The sequence below is a fragment of the Scyliorhinus torazame genome, chromosome 20 (assembly GCF_047496885.1).
Source record: "Scyliorhinus torazame isolate Kashiwa2021f chromosome 20, sScyTor2.1, whole genome shotgun sequence".
NCBI lineage: Eukaryota > Metazoa > Chordata > Chondrichthyes > Carcharhiniformes > Scyliorhinidae > Scyliorhinus > Scyliorhinus torazame.
Genome location: NC_092726.1, coordinates 63,191,601 through 63,210,050, shown reverse-complemented (window position 1 = coordinate 63,210,050; position 18,450 = coordinate 63,191,601). Strand labels below are relative to the sequence as shown.

General features: G+C 51.0%; 1 non-coding gene and 1 pseudogene across 1 annotated transcript; both read right to left on the bottom strand.

Annotated features, from left to right (window-relative positions):
- Positions 1-13,086: 13,086 nt before the first annotated feature.
- LOC140397340 (U2 spliceosomal RNA) lies at positions 13,087-13,267 on the bottom strand (annotated as a pseudogene).
- Positions 13,268-14,402: 1,135 nt separating this feature from the next.
- Positions 14,403-14,593, bottom strand: LOC140397824 (U2 spliceosomal RNA). Its single transcript, XR_011937251.1, has one exon. It is a non-coding gene; the product is annotated as a U2 spliceosomal RNA (small nuclear RNA).
- Between the last annotated feature and the right edge of the window lie 3,857 nt (positions 14,594-18,450).

Sequence of the window (18,450 nt, the reverse complement as noted above, 5' to 3'; positions counted from 1 at the left end):
CTCCTGACTCCGGAACTCAATCCCTCTACCAATAAAGGCCAACACTCAATAGGCCTTCTTCACAACCCTATCGACCTGGGAGGCAACTTTCAGGGATCTATGTACATGGACACCTTGACCCCTCTGCTCATCCGCACTTCCAAGAACTTTACCATTAGCCAAATATTCCGCATTCCTGTTATTCCTTCCAAAGTGAATCAACTCACACTCCTCTACATTAAACTCCATTTGCCACCTCTCAGCCCAGGTCTGCAGCTTATCTATGTCCCTCTGTAACCTGCTACATCCTATATCACTGTCGACAACACCACCGACTTTAGTCTCGCCTGCAAATTTACTCACCTACCCTTCTGCGCCTTCCTCTAGGTCATTGATAGAAATGACAAACAGCAACGGCCCCAGAACAGATCCTTGTGGTACGCCACTTGTAACTGAACTCCATTCTGAACATTTCCCATCAACCACCACCCTCTGTTTTCTTTCAGCTAGCCAATTTCTGATCCATATCTCTAAATCACCCTCAATCCCCAGCCTCCGTATTTTCTGCAATAGCCTACCGTGGGGAACCTTATCAAACGCTTTACTGAAATTCATATACACCACATCAACTGCTCTACCCTCGTCTACCTGTTCAGTCACCTTCTCAAAGAACTCGATAAGGCTTGTGAGGCATGACCTCCCCTTTACAAAGCCATGCTGACTATCCCTGATCATATTATTCCTATTTAGATGATTATAAATCTTGTCTCTTATAATCCCCTCCAAGACTTTACCCACTACAGACGTGAGGCTCACCGGTCTATAGTTGCCGGGGTTGTCTCTGCTCACCTTTTTGAACAACGGGACCACATTTGCTATCCTCCAGTCCCCTGGCACTATTCCTGTAGCCAATGATGACATAAAAATCAAAGCCAAAGGTACAGCAATCTCTTCCCTGGCCTCCCAGAGAATCCTAAGATAAATACAATCAGGCCCCGGGGACTTATCTATTTTCAGCCTGTCCAGAATTGCCAACACCTCTTCCCTACATACCTCAATGCCTTCTATTCTAATAGCCTGGGTCTTATACACTAAGACCCCCACACAGACTAACCATCCCTACACACACTAACCCCCCCCCACACACACACTAAGTCCCCACATACACACTACCCCCCCACACACACTCTAAGCCCCCCACACACACTACCCCCTCCCCACAAACACTAACCCCCCCACACAAACTAACTCCCCCCCCCACACACACACTGAGCCCCCCGCCACACACTGACCTTCCACACACACACTAACCTCCCACACACACTAACTCCACACACATACAGTAACAACCCCAACACACACACACTAACCCCCCCCCACACACACACTAACCCCCTCACATACACTAACCACCCCACACACACACTAAACCCACCCCACTCCCACACTACACCCCCATACCCACACTAACACCGACCCCCACACAAACACACACACTAACTCCCCCCCACACACTATCCATACACACACAGTAACCAACACACACACTTACGCTCGCACACGCATTAGCCATCGACACACACACTAACACCCCCCCCCACACACTGACCACCACCCCACACAAACACACTAAACCCCCACACAAACACACACTAACTCCCCCACACACACTAACCCACCCACACATACAAACCCTCCCCACACACTGACACCACCCACACACACACTAACCACCCTCACACACATATTAATCCCCCACACAAACGAACACCCCCCACACATACCGATCCCCCCCACACACTAACCCCCATCAGACACACACTAACTCCCCCCACACACACACTAATCCCCCGCACATACACAAACCCCCACACACACTAACCCCCTATCTCACACACACACTAACACCTCCCCCCACACACAAACACTAACCCCCCATCACGCACATTAACCCTCCCCCTACACACACACTAACCCCTCAACACACACGCCAAATACCCCACACACACTCTCACCCCCACAAACACAACTCCCCCAAACACACTAACCTCCCACACACACAAACCCCCCCACACCCACACTAACCAGACCCATACACACTAACCCACCCCACACACACAACCCCCACTCCCACACACACACAACCCCCCAAACACTAACCCCCCACTACACACACAATCCCCACCCACACACAGTCACTAACCCCCCCACACACACAAACGCCCCCATCCACTCACTAACCCCTCCACACACACTAACCCCCCCTCATACACACTAACCCCCCACATACACACTAACCCCACACACACACACTATCCCCCACACACTAACCCCCCACACCCACACTAACCCTCCCACACAGTAACACCCCCACACACACTAACCGCCACACACACTAACCCCCCCCCACACACACTAACCCCCCAATCACACAGAAACCCCACACACACACTAACCCCCCCACATCCACACTACCCACCCACACACACACTAATCCCCCACACACACTAGACCCACACACCTACACTAACCCCCACACGCACTAACCCATCCCCACTCACACTAACCCCCACACACACTATCCCACCACACACGCACATTAAACCCCACAGGCACGCACTAACCCCCCCCACTCACACTAACCCGCCACACACACTAACCCCTGACACACACACTAAACCCCACCACGCACACTAACCACCCACACACACTAACCCCCCCCCCCCCCCACACACACACTAACCCCCACACATACAAACCCCTCCACGCACACTAACCCTCACACACACACTAACCCCTCCACACACACTAACCCCCCCCCCCCACACACTAATCCCCCCCTCCCACACACACACTAACCCCTCCACACACACTAACCCCCACACACACACTAACCCCTCCACACACACTAACCCCCCCACACTCAAACTAACCCCCCACACACACTAACCCCCCCCCACACATACTACCCCACCCCAGACACTGATCCCCCCCCACACACACTAACCCCACCACACACACTAACCCCCCCACACACACACTAACCCCCCACACAAAAAAAACCCTCCACACAAACTAACCCCCCACACACACTAACCACCCCACACATACTACCCCCCCACACACACTGATTCCCCCCACCCACACTAACCCCCCCCCCACACACACACTAACACCCCCCCCCCCCACACACTAACCCTCCCACACACACTAACCTCACCCCACAGACACTGACCCCCCCACGCACTCACTAACCCCCACACACGCACAGTAACACCCCACACACACACCAACACCCCACGCACACACTAACCCACCCACACACACTAGCCCCCCCCCCACAGATGCAACCCCTCCCCCACACACACTAACCCCCCTCACACACACACTAACCCCCACACACGAACACCCCCCACAGACACTAATCCCCCCCACACACACAGACACACACCGATTCCCCCACACACTATTACCCCCCAGACACTATAACCCCCCACCACACACCAAACAACCCCACACAAACTGACACCCGAAATACACTAACCTACACACACACACACTAACCCCCCTCACACACACTATCCACCCACCCCCCACACACACTAACCCCCCTTACACACACACTAACCCCCCTCACATACACACTAACCCCCTCACACACACACTAACCCCCTCCACACACACACTAACCACCACCCCCCCCCCCACACACACACACACACGAACGTCCCACACACATTAACCCCAACTCACAAACACTAAACCCCACACACACTAAAACGCCTTACACACGCTAACCCGCCAATACACACACTAGCCTCCCCCGCACAGACTGACCCTACACACATATTAACACCCCCACACACAGGCACACTAACCCACGCCCCACACACATACACTAACCCCCCCCCAACACACACTAAACCCCACACACGCACTGACCACCCCACACTATCCCATCCACACACGCACACACACACTAACCCACCCACACACACTAACCCACCCACCCACACACACTAACCCCTCCCACACACACATGAACCCTCCCATACATGCTAACCACAGCCTCACAAACACACACACTAACCCCCACAGATGCTCAGCCTCCACACACATTTGCACCCACACACACACACTAAACACCGCACACACACAATAACCCACTCGCACACACTAACTCCCCCACACACGTACTCTAAACCCTCCCCCCCACACACACACTGCCCCCTCAAACACACTAACCTCCCACACACACATTAAAATCCCCCCCCCACACACAAACGCTAGCTACCCCACACACAATAACCCCCCACACACACTAACACACCCACACACACGTACCACTCGCCAAACACACTTACCCACCCACACACACCACCGAGAACACACACTAAACCCCCCCACACTAACTCCCCGCACACACCAACCCCCCACACACACAGTGACCCACCCACACACACTAACCACTCCCACACAGACACTAACTCCCCACACACACTTACACCTCCCCCACACACTAACCCACCCACACACACTAACCAACCCCTCCCACACACACACTAACCCACACACACACTAACCCCAACACACACACTAACCGCCCACACACACTAACACCAACCCCACACATTATTACCCCACCAGACACACTAACCCCCCACACACTAAACCGCCCCACACACACTGAAACCACACAGACACTAACCTACACACACAGACGTACCCCTCTCACACACAATCTAAACCCCCTTACACACACTAACCCCCTCACACACACGAACCCCTCCCACCCCACAAACATACTAACCCCCCGCAAACACACGAAACCCCTCAACACATACACTAACCCCCTCACACGCTAACTCCCCGACACACACTAAGCCCCGCCAGACACACAACCCTCCCACACACACTAACTCGCCGACATACACTCAGCCCCCCACACACAGAACGCCCCCCCCCACGCACACTCACTAACAACCCCACAAACACTAACTCCCCACACACACTGACCCCCCCAGACACTACCCCCACCCACACACTAACACCCCACACAAACTACCCCCCCCCCCACACACACTAACCACCCACACACAAAAAAAACCTCCGCACACAATAACCCACCCACACACACTAACGCCCCACACATACTATCCCCCCACACACACTGATTCCCCCCACACAGACTCACCCCCCCCCACACACACTCACCCCCACATACACACTAACCCCCCCCCCCACACACACACACTAACCGCCCCACACACACTAACCCCCAACACACACACTAACTCCCCCATACACACTCTAACCCCATCACACACACTAACGCCCCCCCACACACACACTAATCCCCCCCACACACACACCCACACTTACCACCCCACACACACTAATACCCCCCAAACACTAACCCCCCCACACACACTAACCCCCCCCCACACACACACTAACTCCCCACACAGACACTAACCCCCACACACACTAACCCCCCACACACACTACCCCCCCACACAAACACTAACCCCCCACACACACTAATCCCCCCACACACACTAACCCCCCACACACTGACACCCACACACACTAACTCGCCCCCACACACACTAACGCCCCCAAACACAAACCCCCCAAATCATTATTCCCCCACTCACAAAAAAAACCACACACACTAATCCCCCACTCACGCTAATCCCCCACACATACTAACCCCCCCCCCCCAGGCACTGAACTCCCCATGCACACTAACCCCCCCCACACACACACTAACTCTCCCACACAAACTAACCCCCCCACACACACTGACCACCCCAGACACAGTACCCCCCCCACACACTAAACCTCTCCCACACAAACTAACCCCCTCACACACTAACCACCCCCCACAAACACTAACCCCCTCACACACACGCACACTATAACCACCCACACACACTAACCCCCCCACACACACTAACGCCCACACACACTAACCCCCCCCCACACACACACTAACCCTCCCACACACACTAACCCCCCACACACACAAATCTCCCTCGCACTCACTAACCCCCCCCCACACAGACTAAGTCCCCCCGACACACACACTAACCCCCCCTCACACTAACCCCACACACACACTCTCCCCCCACACACACTACCTCCCCACACTCATACTACCCCTGCCACACACTGACCCCCCCACACACACTAACCCTCCCACACACACTAACCCCCCACACACACAATTCCCCCATGCACTCACTAAACCCCCCACACACACACTAACCCCCCCACACACACACACACACACACACATACACACACTAACCCCACCCCACACACTATTACCCCCAGACACACTTTTTTTTATTCAAAAAAATATACTTTATTCATAAAATTTATCATAAGCATTACAGTACATTTCGAATTGTCTTGACTGTACATTTATGTCAGAGTAACACATTGGCCTTGACTTTCTTCCATTCAATTTTGATAATATTACACACCCTTTACATTACAATTCCTTCTCAAATATTAACATTGTCATTGTTTATTTTATACATTGCAGTGTTGGTGGCCCAGACCGAGGGGAGTTGACACTGTTACCCGTCGCTCGGTCTACATTTGCTGGAAAGACCTTACACAGTGGCCTTTTCCCATTGCGCCTTGGCGGCAGCTGACACAAGCTTGAGTGCGTCCCTCAGCACGTATTCCTGGACCTTGGAATGTGCCAGTCTGCAACACTCGGTCGAGGACAATTCTTTGCACTGGACGATCAGCACGTTTCGGGCATATCAAAGAGCGTCTTACACTGAGTTGATAACCTTCCAGCAGCAGTTGATATTTGTCTCGGTGTGTCCCCCTGGAAACAGTCCGTAGAGCACAGAGTCCTGTGTCACAGAGCTGCTCGGGATGAACCTTGACAAATAACACTGCCTCTCTCTCCAGACCTTTTTTGCAAAGGCACATTCCACAAGGAGGTGTGTGACCGTCGCATTTCCCCCACAGCCACTCCGAGGGCAGCGTGCATTGGCGCAGAGCCTTCGGGTGTGCATGAAGAAACTGACAGGGAGGGCCCTTCTCACCACCAGCCAAGCTCGGTCTTGGTGCTTGTTTGAAAGTACTGGTGATGAGGCATTCTGCCAGATGACTCTGGCAGTCTGCTCAGGAAACCATCCAACGTCCTCCACGGTCTCCTTTTCCCTGAGGGCCTCGAGGACATTACGTGCTGACCACTGCTTCATTGCCTTGTGGTCAAATGTGATTTTCTTCAGAAACTTTTCCACGAAGGACATGTGGTACGGTACGGTCCAACTACTTGGAGGGTTCCGCGGCAATGAGGCCAGGCCCATCCTTCGTAACACCGGCGACAGGTAGAACCTCAATATGTAGTCACACTTGGTGTTTGCATACTGGGGGTCCACGCACAGCTTGATATGCTGGACACAAAGGTGGCCAACAGGATGAGGGCCGCGTTGGGTATGTTCCGCCCTCCCTTCTCCAGAGGTTTGTACATGGTGTCCCTTCGGACACGGTCCATCTTGGATCTCCAGATGAATTGGAAGATGGCTCGGGTGACTGCTGTGGCGTAGGGTCGGGTTATGGGCCAGACCTGCGCCACGTACAGTAGCACCGAGAGTACCTCACACCTGATGACCAGGGGTTTGCCCGCAATGGAGAGGGAGCGTTGCTCCCACCAGCCCAGTTTCTGCCTTGCCTTTGCTATGCGCTCCTCCCAGGTTTTGGTGCACGCCCCAGCAGCTCCGAACCATGTCCCCAGCACCATCAGGTAATCTGACCTAACAGTGAAGGGGACAAAGGACCGGTCGGCCCAGTTCCCAAAGAACATGGTCTCGCTCTTGCCATCATTATCTTGGCTCCCGAGGCCAGTTCAAACTGGTCGCAGGCGGTCAAGAGCCTGCGTACAGACGCAGGATCCGAGCAGAAGATGGCAACGTCGTCCATGTACAGGGAGGCCTTGACTTGCATGCCTCCACTGCCTGGGATCGTCACTCCTCTTATACCCGGATCCCTCCTGATGGACTCCTCCTGATGCAAAAGGTTCTATGCAGCACACAAAAAGGGCAGAGGAGAGAGGGCAGCCCTGCCTGACTCCGGATTTGATCTGGAACTTTTCTGATTCCCACCCATTGATTGAAACTGCGCTATAGATGTTGGTGTAGAGCAGTTTGATCCAATTGAGAATTCCCTCCCCAAACCCCATTTTGGAGAGCACATCCATCATGTAAGTGTGCGATATTCTGTCAAAAGCCTTCTCCTGGTCAAGGCAGATGAGGCAGGTGTCCACCCTCCTGTCCTGCACGTAGGCGATCCTATCCCTGAGTAGCGCGAGGCTATCAGAGATCTTCCTGCCGGGTACAGCACAGGTTTGGTCAGGGTGGATACCCGAATCCAGAGCAGACCTGACCCGATTGGCGATGACCTTGGCTAAAATTTTATAATCCACATTCAATAGTGAAATGGGTCGCCAATTTCGAATTTCTTCCCTTTTCCCCTTCTGCTTGTAGATGAGGGTGATGATGCCTTTCCTCATGGACTCTGAGATGCTGCCTTCCAGAAGCATACTCTCGTACACTTCCAGCAGGCCTGGGTCCATCCAGTCCCACAGAGCCGAGTACAACTCCACCGGTAAGCCGTCGCTTCCGGGGGTTTTACTCGTCTCGAAGGACTTGACGGCCTTTGTCAGCTCGTCCAGAGTTAGTGATTTGTCCAGGTTTTCCAGCTCGCTGTCGCCTATGACCTCCGTGATAGTCGACAGGATGGCCTGGGAAACAGTGCTATCTGTTGGCTTCAGATCATACAGTCCGGCATAAAAGGATTGGCTGATCCTCAGGATGTCAGACTGCGATGACTTTACAGAGCCATCTTCTTCCTTCAGTCTGCTGATCACAGAGGTCTCTGTGCACCTTTTGGAAGATGAAGCGTGATCACTTTTCGTCCTGCACCACGGAGCGGACTCTGGAACGGAAGATAACCTTGGAGGCCTCCGAGGTGTAGAGCGAGGCTTGCTGGCTCTTCACCTCTTGGAGATCCTCCTTGACATCCACCCCCATCGACTGCAGCTGGAGCAAATTCTGCATACTTTTCTGGAGCCTGGACATGACCCCTCGTCCCTCTCTCACCTTTTGAACGCCCTTGAGGATGAAAAACCTTTTGATGTTCCCCTTGATTGCTTCCCACCATAGATGTGGAGACTCAAAGAGGGGTTTCGCTGTTCTCCAACCTTTGTAATCTCTCCTGAGTTCCTCGAGGTTCTCAGGGGTCAGCAGTTTTACATTCAGCTTCCATGTCCCCCTGCCTACCCCCTGGTCTTCCTGCAGGTGGCAGTCGGCCAGTAGGAGGCAGTGGTCAGAGAAGAACACCGGCCTTACATCGGTGGTCCTGACAGTGAAAACTCGGGACACAAAGAAGAAGTCTATCCTGGAGCGGACGGACCCGTCTGGCCGTGACCATGTGTATCTACGCTGCGCTCCGTCTGCAGGGTTGCTGCAGACGTCGAGCAGCTTGGCGGCTTTTACCGTTTCCATCAGGAGTCTGGACGTAGCGTCTAGTTTGATGTCGGCTCTGCCGGATCGTCCAGCCGCATCGATGATGCAGTTGAAGTCACCGCCCAGAATGACCGGCTTGGAGGTGGCCAACAGCAGTGGGAGTTGCTGAAGGACTGCCAGCCGCTCGCCTTTTACGGCCGGGGCGTACACATTAATAAGTCTGAGAGGGGTGCTGTTGTATTTGATGTCTGCTACGAGGAGGCGCCCGGCCACCACCTCCTTAACGTCGGAGATGGTGAAGTTGCCTCCCCGCAGCAGAATACCCAGTCCGGAGGCGCGGCAGTCGTTTCCTCCCGACCCGATGGATGGCCCGTGGGACCACCAGCTCGACCAGCGCCTGTAGTTGCTGAGCTGCGGAATTCCGCACTCCTGCAGGAACAGTAGGTCAGCTTTCACATTTGCTAAATAGTTGAGTGTGGCTACACACCGCAAAGTATCTTTGATGCTTCGCACATTTATGGATGCAATTTTCAAACCCATTATAAAAAGGGAGATTTACCAGTCTCAGAGTCCAGAGTCTATACAGTTGGCTGTTCCAGCTGTTGGATGTTCCCCAGCATGCCGGGGGTGCTCGCAAACTGTTGCACAGTTGCTGGGCTGAGAAAACTGTACTGGTCCGCACTGGTCCCGTGAACCTGATGCAGATGCATTGCGGGGGTGGTGTTGGGGTTGCAGGCCGGTCTTCGCCTGGGCTGTTGCTGCTTGTTACTATCGGGGGTTGGTCTTTGACCTTGTTTTCGATGTCCGGCGTTTGGTGGCCGTTGGTCATATTGCTGTTCCCATGAGCCAGAGGTTGGTTGTCTCGGTGGGTTTTATTTTCCTTTCCGTCTGTGTGTTTGGGGGGTCTGTGCATCCCGTTCCACATTGGTGCTTTGCCTCTTTATTTGAGGCCGATTCTTGTCTTGTTTTCCCTCATTGGAAGAGGTGTCGGCACAAACTCCGCTGGCTGAAAGGTGTCGCTTTTTGCCACTCCCCATCCGGGGGGGGGGGGGGGGGGGGTTCTTCAGTTTGTTTTTTCGTTTCCTCTTCGTTTGTGCCTGTTCACTGCTTCCCAGGGGTCTTTATACTTCGTCCCATCCTCTTCCATTGAGTGTTCCTCGTCAGATGAGGCTGGGGTTGAGTTGTCCGGTCGTGCTGGGGCCTCTTCTTTTTATTGGGGGCCCTTCTGTTACTTTTCCGCATTCTGTACCGTGGTGTCTTTTTCGGTGTTCTGGTCCGCACTGGCCCCGTGATTTTGATGCAGATGCATTGGGTGGGGGGGGGGGGGAGGTGTAGCCCTGGCGTTCGTCGTGGCATTCAGTAGGTGTTGGGGTTGCAGGCCGGTCTTCACCTGGGTTGTTGCTGCTCGTTGCTATCGGGGGTTGGTCTGTGACCTTGTTTTCTTCCCGGTCGGTGGTCTGGGGGGTCTGTGCCTCCCGTTCCACGTTGGTGCTTTGCCTCTTTATTTGAGGCCGATTCTTGTCCTGTTTTCCCTCATCGGATGAGGTGTCGGCGCTAAGTGCGCCGGCTGAGAGGTGTCGCTTTTTGCCACTACCCCTCGGGGGGTTCTTCAGTTTGTTTTTTTGTTTCCTCTTTCGTTTGTCCCTGTTCACTGTTTCCCAGGGCTCTTTCTTCTTTGTCCCATCCTCTTCCACTTCCATTGAGTATTCCTCATCAGATGGGGCTGGGGTTGGGTTGTCAGGAGGTGCTGGGGCCTCCTCTTTTTGTTGGGGGCCCTTCTGTTGCTTTTCCGCATTCTGTGCCGTGGTGTCTTTTTCGGTGGAGGGTGTATGCACCTCCTCTCTGGTCGCCTTTTTAACTCCGCTGCTGATGATCTGTGCACATGTCGCCCCGCGTTTCGGGCAGGCCCTGTAAAGATGGCCGGCCTCCCCACACAGGTTGCAGCACTTGTCTTCTTTGCAGTCCTTAATCATGTGTCCCTCCTGCCTGCAGTTTTTACAGAAGGTCACACTGCAGTTTGCGGCAACATGCCCCGTTTTGCCACAGGTGTGGCATACTCGTGGCTGTCCCACGTAGTAGAGGTAGCCACGATTTACTCCAATAGCGAAACTGGAGGGGGGATGCAGGATGGTTCCGTTGCCGTCTGTTCTTAGGGTCACCTTGATCTGGTGCTCACTTGTCCAGATGCCGAAGGTGTCTTTCACTTGCACGCTGTCACTTTTCAGCTCAGCGTACCTGGCGAGGAACGTGAGCACATCAGACACAGGGACGTGGGGGTTGTACGTGTGCAGTGTAACAACCCGAATTTGCTGCGCCGGTAGCGTAAACAGAGGCTCCGCAGTCAGGATCGACAGGGGACTCTGGTTACCTTTTTCCTTGAAGACGTTCAAGAATTTGATGCATGCTGCAACGCTCTTGAAGTTGACATCAAAGAAACCATTGTTGGGGAAGTTTTGCAAGCAGAAGATCCCTGTTGCTTTAAACCCACAACACTCGAGCAGCACCCTCTTCACGAAGTGTTTCCGGTCCAAAGGTGACTCTCCCTCCGTTTTCTTCACTGTGACTCGGACAGTGTTTCGCACTCCCCAGCCTGGTGGTCGGGATGCAGCTGCATCCATAGCTCGTGTGAAACTGTATCGGCGTCAGGCCTAAACCAGAGGTTTAGGCCAGCATGTAGATCCACCAATAGCAGCCGAGCTCCAAACGTTTCCTGTTTGACGACTTCAATCCCTCCGAGTTTTTCAATCCACGATCGACATCGAAATCCTCAGCTTTTCTCGATCAAATGAGACTACACTTGATCTGAGCCAAAAGGCCGAGAAGCGATAACCCATATTTTCCGACTATGGCTCTTGTCCTCCTCGTCCACCGACATGCAGGTGCAACTTGCTGCGCTCGACTGTGCTTTGGAACTTTTAGTCTACGGTCACTGTTGGTCAAGAGACCTCCAGCTTGGGCGAGCACGGTGTAGTCTGTGTATGCAGAACCAGTAACACACAACAGGGAGACATCGTCTGGCACGTCTTCCACTGTCATCACCAGAAGAAATGGAGACGCTGTGAAGGCCCAGTGACACCCAACGCAGGGAGTCGAAGAAACCTCCAGTTTTGCCGAACAAAAGGCAATCCGTGCAAGCAGAAAGTACTGGCGGAATCCAACAGGGGCAATGTCTAGTCTCCCTGAGCTCCACCCTGGCGTGTTGGTCGTGGAGTCAGGAGAACGAAAAGAGACGCCGTGAAGGTACACCTACATCCAAATCAGGATGCCGTTCCGTGTGTCGCCACGCTTCCCTGTTGTGCAGGATGAAGGGCTGTGGTAACTGAAGTGAGGAGAAGGCAAGTCGGCATCCTGGGGTGAGGGTGAGTGGCCTGTAAAAAGCAGCAGGAAATCTGTGTGGCAGATCAGCTGAAAACTGAGCCTGGCTACCGCAAGTCCGCGAGTCCATCGGCTCGCAACATTAGTGCTCGAAGCGCCCGCCAGCAGAAAAGCTAGCAATGCTTTGGAGCCTGAAAGGCCTTAAATTGGTCAGGATGAGACAACTGGACAAGAGAGAAAACGGGAAGCCAGGTTTTGCGCTCTTTTCTGCTTTTGTACTTTTTGCTCCCCAAAGCGGGCTGAAGGCACCATTCCTGGAAGCATTGCAAGACCAGGTTGATGCGTGGAGCGGAAGGAGCAAGCCCCTGAACCATCTCCGAGTCCCAAAAATCAATTTAATATTCGGTCCCCAGATAGAGGACATATCAGATATTAAACTGATAAGAAAATGTATATATTTTTTTAATTCAAAAAAACATACTTTATTCATTAAGTTTATCATAAGCATTACAGAACATTTCGAATTGTCTTGACTGTACATTTCCGTCAGAGCTACACACTGCTTTGACTTTCTTCCATTATATTTTGATATTCTTATACACATATCACTCTTTACATTACAATTCCTTCTTAAATATTTACATTGTCATGTTTGTTTTATACATTGGAGTGTTAGCGGCCCAGACCAAGTGGGGTTTGTACTGTTACCCGCCCCTCGGTGTGTATTTGCTGGAAAAACGTTACACAGTGGTCTTTCCCCCTTGGCGGTAGCTGCACCGATAAGAACAAATACTACATTTGATCTGATCCAAAAGGCCGAGAAGCGATAGCCCATATTTTCCGCCTATGGCTCTAGTCCTCCTCGTCCACCGACATTCAGGTGCACCTTGCTGCGCTCGACTGTGCTTTGGAACTTTTAGTCTACGGTCACTGATGGTCAAGAGACCTCCAGCTTGGCCGAGCACGGTGGAGTCTGTGTATGCAGAACCAGTAAAACACAACAGGGAGACATCGTCTGTCACGCCGTCCCCTGTCATCACCAGAAGAAATGGAGATGCTGTGAAGGCCCAGTGACACCCAACGCAGGGAGTCGAAGAAACCTCCAGCTTTGCCGAACAAAGGGCAATCCGTGCAAGCAGCAAGTACTGGCGGAATCCAACAGGGGCAATGTCTAGTCTCACTGAGCTCCACCCTGGCGTGTTGGTCGTGGACTCCGGAGAACGAAAAGAGACACAGTGAAGGTATACCTACATCCAAATCAGGATGCCGTTCAGTCTGTCGCCACACTTCCCTGTTATGCAGGATTAAGGGCTGTGGTAACTGAAGTGAGGAGAAGGCAAGTCGGCATCCTGGAGTGAAAGGGAGTGGCCTGTAAAAAGCAGCAGGAAATCTGTGTGGCATATCAGCTGAAAACGGAGCCTGGCTGCCGCAAGTCTGCGAGTCCATCGGCTCGCAACATTAGTGCACGAAGCGCCCGCCAGCAGAAAAGCTAGCAATGCTTTGAAGCCTGAAAGGCCTTAAATTGGTCAGGATGAGACAACTGGACAAGAGAGAAGAGGGGCAGCCAGGTTTTGCGCCATTTTCTGCATTTGTACTTTTTGCTCCCCAAAGCGGGGTGAAGGCACCATTCCTGGAAGCATTGCAAGACGAGGTTAATGCGTGGAGCGGAAGAAGCAAGCCCCTGAACCATCTCCGAGTCCCAAAAATCAATTTAATATTCGGTCCCCAGATAGAGAACATACCAGGTATTAAACTGATAAGAACAGATACTACACTTGATCTGAACCAAAAGGCCGAGAAGCGATAGCCCATGTTTTCCGGCTAATTCCCGAGTTATCCTTTTACCCTTAATGAGCTGTTAAAACTACTTAGGACGTTCGTTCATTTTACCTGCCTGTATCCTTTCATGTACCGTTTTTGCTCTCCTAATTTCCTTAAGGTCCCAGTCCACATTGCCTCGCTGCGCCGAGGACCCGGGTTCGACCCCGGCCCCAGGTCACTAGCCGCGTGGAGTTTGCACATTCTCCCCAGTTCTGCGTGGGTCTCACCCCACAACTCAAAGATGTGGGAGGTAGGTGGATTAGCCACCATAAATTGGAAAAATAATTGACTACTCTTAATTTTAAGAACTGTGTATTTCATTTTAAAACAGAAAAGAGGCTGTCAGAGACCCCAGAGATTGTCCTACACGGTGAATCTGTGCAGTGCAGAGTCCAGGAGTCTGCAATCCGGTGTCACAGTGGTTTGCACGCTTGCCTCAGAGCGCCAGCAACCCAGGTTCAATTCCAGCCTCGGATGTCTGTCTATGTGGAGTTTGCACTTTCTCTGACACGGTTTCCTCTGGGTGCTCTGTTTTCCTCCCACAGTCCAAATATGTGCAGGTCAGGTGGATTCGCCGTGCTAAATTGCCCTTTAGGTTAGATTGGGTTGCGGGAATGTGGATATGGTGGCGGTCTGGGCTTAAATAGGTTGCTCTTTCTAAGGGCTGGTGCAGACTCGTTGGGCCGAATGACCCGCCTTCCGCACTGTAGGGATTCTATGATTCTATAAAGAATCGTAACCTACATTCGAGCCTGACGTAGGATTCCGAAACAATCCAAGGCGAATGGCACAGACAGATTGGCTTCTGAAGTACAGCTTGGGTCAGTGGGTGTGGACAGTGGTTGGGAAATCAAACACATACATGTTCGGCTGCAGGGCAGGTGCATGTGTCCGTTGGAGCACCAGGTTAGAACGGAACAGCGAAATATTGCTCCAGACTATATCTGGATGTGTTCAGCAGAGTGCACTGGGGACACGCAGATCTCGTACAGCTCAGCTTGAAATGTTTTTATGAACAATAGAGCCAAAAATGACACAGAAAAGTCAGTCCAAAGTATATCTGGACGTAGTGCACTGATGTGTGAACAGAAGTGTGGATAGGAAGGCAGAATTGTCCTTCTGAAGTTCACCAGCTTCTTCAATATAGAACAGTCGGCTGGATAGGATAACAATGATTCTTCCTGAGTATTGCTGGATTTGGAATAGTGGAAAGTCCAGTGGGTTGGAACAGTAACTAAGGTGGGATTTATGCAGTAGAGCAATTAGGGTCAGAGGATCTATCCATTTCTATCTTTAAAAAAAAATCTTAATGACGTTGAAGACGTGTTTAAATTCCCTCTAACCTCCTGCAGCTCCAGAAAGACGAATCCCAGCTTCTACACACAACTGGGCTGCAGGACAGCCACATCCATCGTCACAGGGATGTGTGGGGCGGGCGGGACCATGAGGAACGAGGGCTCACCACTGCGCTATCCTTCTCCCAGTTTTACTGGTGCTTCCAGTCCCATTTTCAGTCTGTCTCACAACTGGCGTGTCCCGTCCATCGATGAACTGTTTCATCCCTGATTTGAGGGCTTTTGGTGAATAACCCCCGGAAGAATGTCTCAAATGCCTCGTAGACATTTTTTGGATCAGCCACTGGATTTGGTCTGCTGCTTCTAATCTGAGCTATTACCCCCGTGGCTGCCTGCTTTCTCAGCTGGTGAACCAGCAGTGGCTGGCTTTATCTCCGTGTTCGTAAAGGGCCTCCCGTGCCTGGCGGAGTTGCTGCACTGCTTCCCTCGTGGAGAGCAGGTCAAAGTCAATTTGTAGCTTTTTCCTCTCCGCCAGGAGTTCTTTGGGCGAGTCCTCAGAGTATCGCCCGTCTACCTCCAGTATGGAGTCTACAACTGTCGCCTAGCCGCCCTCTCTACCTTGTTTCTACGTGCGTTCTAGGCCATGATATCACTCCTGATCACAGCCTTCGCGGCCTCCCAGAACGTGAAGGGCGAGACTTTCCCATTCTAGTTATTAATAATATAGCCATCTGTGGCCTGTGAAATTTTCTTGCACAAAGCCTTATGGGCAAGTCGGGCCATGTCCAACCTCCATGTGGGGGGCGGGGTAGCAGGCATTGAGCAAAAACGCAGTAATCTGGCTGCATATTAATATGGAACCATATTGAAATGGAACAGCATTAATGTGGCTGGATATTAATATGGAACATTATTAGTATGGAGCAGTGTTAATATGGCTGCATATTAACTTGGAACCGTATTAATATGGAATAGTATTAATATGGCTGAATATTAATATGGAACAGTACTAATATGGAATAGTATTAATATGGAACCATATCTTCACAGCTCCAGGATCCCAGATTTTATTCCTAGCTTGGGTCACTCTCTTTGCGGAGCCTGCATGTTCTCCCGGTGTCTGCGTGCATTTCCTGCGGGTGCTCCGGTTTCCTCCCACAAGGCACGAAAGGCGTGCTTGTTAGGTGAATTGGACATTCTGAATTCTCCCTCTGTGTACCCGAACAGGCGCCAGAATGTGGCGACGAAGGGCTTTCCACAGTAACTTCGTTGTTGTGTTAATGTAAGACTACTTATGACAAAGATGATTATTATTAATATGGAATGTGGCTGGATGTTAATATGGAACTGTATTACTATGGAACAGTGCTAATATGGCCGGATATTAATATGGCCAGATATTAATATGGAACAGTACTAATATGGAACAGTATTAACATGGCTGGATATTAATATGGAACAGTAATCATATAGAACAGTATTAATATGGAACACTACTAATATGGAAAAGTTATAATATGAACGAGTATTAATATGGAACAGTGTTTATCTGCTGGACATTAATATGGAACAGTACTCATTTGTAAAGGTCTTAAAATGAAGCAGCACTAATATGGAAGAGTATTAATATGGAAGAGTATTAATATGGAAGAGTATTAATATGGCTGCATTTTAATATGGAACAGAATTAATATGGAACAGTATTAAATTGGAGCAGTATTAATATGACTGGACATTAATATGGCACCGTACTCAAATATAACAGGACTATATGGAAAAGGATTAATGTGGAAGAGTATTAACATGGAACAGTATTAATATGGAGCCGTATTAATATGGCTGCATATTAAAATGGAGCAGAATTAATATGCTGGATAGAAATATGGAACAGTATTAATTTGGCTGGATCCCATTGAGTTTCTGGAAGGGCATATACTGGCCTCGAGAAAAGTGTGTTTTTAGTTCCCCAAAGCAATTCGCTTTACATAAACATGTTTAATGTTTAAAAACATGATTTATTATCGGGCACATTTTAAGTTCGATTACAGTAGGGCACTTTTAATTGGTGTGTTACTGTAATGCTCTGTTTAAATAAGGTCTGTTTGACTGTAGGGCACTGTTTAAATACATTTGATTTACTATAAAGCACTGTTTAAAAACATTTGGTTAACTGTAGAGTGTTGTTTAAATGCATTTGACTAAACGTAGGACACTGTTTAAATGCATTTGATTTACAGTCGGGCCCGTTGAAATGCATTTAATTTACTCGAGGGCACTGTTTAAATACAGTTGCTGGACTGTTGTGCGCTATTTAATTATATTTGATTTACTGCAGTGCACTGTATAAATACTTTGGATTTATTCTGGGGCACTGTTTCTGGATATTTGATTCACTGTAGGGCACTGTTTAAATGCGTTTAGTTTGCTGTAGGAAAAAGAAAGGGAGAAAGAAAGAGATAGAGAGGAATAAGAAAGAGAGAGAGACGAAAATGAACGAGAGAGAGAGAAGAAATCGAAAAGTTGAGAGAAGAAAGTAGAAAGGAAAG